Raw genomic sequence first — 3,472 nt, 5'->3', positions numbered from 1 at the left:
TTTCACATAAAAGAAACAGAGCAAGCAAAAGAGTTATATATTTTGAGATATTTGAATTTTAGTTAGACAGAGTCAGAATGAGTTTGGAATCCCCTGTTCTGACTTTGGAAAATTTTCAAAAATTGTACAAAAATAATTATGGGATAAGGTTTATATGTTTAGAATCCTAAGTTAATCTATTTTCAATATAAACAAACAAAAACAATATCTGAATTCTGTACAATGAGATAATTAATTTTTAGTGAAGAGATGGTAGAACTATCAAGCAGTGAAATGGGGGAAACTTTAAAGAATAAACTGTAGTATTTAGCTAAACCAAAAATTCTGAAAATTTTATGGTAGGAAGATATGTGAATCTAGTTTTGGGAAAAATTTATGGATCTTAATTTGGAGTTCTGTAGCTCTAGGTAAAAATAATTTAGTGACTCTGACTTGGATAGACAGCTTTGAATATACATGTGAGTGAATAGTAAAATTGTAGTTAATGTTATTTAAGTGTGTTATACACATTAAGGATGTGGAATGGAGAGGAGGAGGAGGAGGAAAATTGGAAGAAAATATGAATGATTTGTGTATAATTGACTATATGCTCGATTGTAATCGATAAACGATTGAAAAGAAATGATGTTTATAATTGTGCATTATTAGTTATAGTTAAAGTTCATGTGAGAAAATAAAGTTTCATAGTATGTGTATGTGGTATACTTGGTATATGATTTGGTATGTAGCAATGTCGAAAATGGTTTATGAATTAACTCATGTTGATAAGTTTGATACATAAATAAATGTGGTGCTTATCCATGCTTATAATGCTTATACTATATGTTTATTTGGCTAGCATGTTTGGTGTGTATGCTTAGGCTTTGGCCAAGTTGTGGTGGATTACATACATTAAATTTATAAAATTATGCATTGAGATGGTAAATGTCTAGATGGAAATATGCTTGTGATCATAAAAGGGCGGTAAGGTTTAAAGTTTGTAATCTTTATTAAAATGGTTTATCATGTGGTTAGTATTCAAAAAGACTAGCTTGCGACTATGGTTGAGTGTAATGTTTATATATTGTGTGATATGCATAGGAAACGGGAGTGGAAAGGAAATGAAATACTAGGTTCATGCTTGAAGTGTAAGATGATGCAAAAAGGGGACGTTAAACGATAAATATGTATTAGTATTGAACTTAATGAAATTGAATTGTACGTGAATTAAAAGGAAATTGCGAATGATATGATTTGAATTAAATGAATTATTGTGGTATTGAAATGTATATTGGATTGAGAAATTGAATTGAATCGTGAACATGAGAATCATGAATTAAATGAAATGGAAATGAAGTATTGAATTGCATGAGTATGTATTAGGTCTCAGAAGCTGTATTTGTTACAAATATAGTATTTTGAAGTTATAACGTGAAAATTTATAAAAGCATGGTAAAAATTTGAAGAGTTTAAATTTGAATGAAATTTTATAACTCGGTTTAACATGTTTATAAGTGTATGTGTTTTGGTAATGCCTTGTACCCTATTTCAGCGTCGAATACGGGTGAGGGGTGTTACAATGTGACATCGCCAGATTCGGTCATAACGTTTAGACCGGATTTGGGGTGTTACAATGAAGAAGAAGAGCTATTCAGAAAAGGACCGAAGAGATGAACTTCGAAAACTTGATTCAAGAAAATAGAGCAAACCCTGCTCAAAATCCTATCCTTATTACTGATGATAGCGATAGAGCTCTAAGATAGTATGACGTGCCAGTGTTTCATGATCTTAATCCGGGTATTAGAAGACCCAAAATTTAGGCACAACAATTCGAGCTGAAATTGATTATGTTCCAGATGCTTCAATCAGTGGGCCAATTCAGTGGAATGCGTACTAAAGATCCTCACCTTCATTCAAGACTATTTATGGAGGTGAGTGATTCTTTGAAGTTAGCTGGAGTACCCGAAGATGCACTAAGATTAAAGTTGTTCCCATATTTACTGAGGGACAGAGCTCGAGCCTGGTTGAACTTATTGCCACCACAGTCCATTACCACATGGTAAGAGTTAGCATAAAGATTCCTTATGAAATACTTCCCACCTAGTAAGAATGCTATGCTGTGGAATGAAATTACTATTTTCCAACAAATGGATGACGAGTCCTTATATAAGGCATGGGAAAGGTTCAAAGAATTACTATGGAAGTGCCCTCATCATGAAATCTCGCATTGCATCCAACTTGAGACATTCTACAATGGTCTCAATGCTAACACGAGAATGGTAGTAGACACTTCTGCTAATGGAGCTCTCTTTTCTAAGTCTTATAACGAGGCTTATGAAATCATTGAGAGGATTGCCAGCAACAATTATCAATGGCCAACCAATCGAGTAGCATCAGGAAGACGATTCGTTGGAATGCATGAAGTGGATGCTCTCATTTCACTAGCATCTCAGGTATCTTCGATTTCCTCAATGCTTAAGAATTTTACCATTAATGGATTTAATAGTTTTGTAGCTCAGTCACCTAATCAATTTGAAAATGTAGCCTACCCTTATTGTGGGGAAGGACACTTGTTCGAAGAATGTCAATCAAACCCAAAATCCGTGTATTACATGGGTAACTAGAACTAGAACCGAGGAAGGCAATGACTGCAATCAATTTTTATAATCCATATTGGTGAAACCACCTTAATTTCTCTTGGAGTAACCAAGGGGCTAGACCCAGTAACACTTACGCCTAACCTAGACTGTCCCAATCACCTGTATTTACCCAATAAGTTAGAAACAACCTCAAGTTGAAACTTCCAATGGCTCAGAAAACCTGTTGAAGGCATACATAGCGAAAAATAATGCCTTAATCCAAAGCCAAACAGCCACATTAAAAAACCTGGAAAACTAAATAGGTTAGCTTGCAACTGAACTTAGGAACTGACCACAAGGTGCTCTTCCTAGTGATAGAGATAACCCAAGAAATCTAGGGAAAGAGCATTGCAATCCATTGACATAAAGGAGTGGAAATACTTAGAGCCCAACATTGTCGAAGTTGAAGAGGAGCCAGTTGATGCTCAAGATTTAGTGGAAGTTCAACCAAGTGTTGAAATTCTAGCTTCACTAGAACTAGAATCTACAAAACCCAATGAGATAATTTCCAAACCTGTCAATTCTGATAAAGTAATAACTTCATTGGATGCAGAATTGCCACAGAAAATGAATAATCCAGTTCCAGTAAAGAATCCTTCCCCACCCTACCCTCAAAGACTTCACAAGTAGAAGTAGGAAGTCTAGTTCAAGAAATTTCTAGACGTACTCAAGCAACTTCATATTAGCATTTCGTTGGTAGAAGCACTTGAAAAAATGTTGAATTATGTCAAATTTATGAAGGATATCTTGTCTAAGAAACAAAGACTTGGAGAATTTGAGACCGTAGCTCTGACAAAAGAATGCAGTGCATATCTTCAAGACAAACTACCCCAAAAGTTGAAGGATCCTGAATG

General features: G+C 34.7%; 1 non-coding gene across 1 annotated transcript; it reads right to left on the bottom strand.

Moving 5' to 3' along the window:
• Positions 1-2,093: 2,093 nt before the first annotated feature.
• Positions 2,094-2,200, bottom strand: LOC128040879 (small nucleolar RNA R71). The gene has a single exon (XR_008195685.1). It is a non-coding gene; the product is annotated as a small nucleolar RNA R71 (small nucleolar RNA).
• Positions 2,201-3,472: the final 1,272 nt, after the last annotated feature.

Source organism: Gossypium raimondii, chromosome 4 (assembly GCF_025698545.1).
Source record: "Gossypium raimondii isolate GPD5lz chromosome 4, ASM2569854v1, whole genome shotgun sequence".
In the NCBI taxonomy this organism is placed as follows: domain Eukaryota; kingdom Viridiplantae; phylum Streptophyta; class Magnoliopsida; order Malvales; family Malvaceae; genus Gossypium; species Gossypium raimondii.
This window is presented reverse-complemented; position numbering and strand designations above follow the sequence as displayed.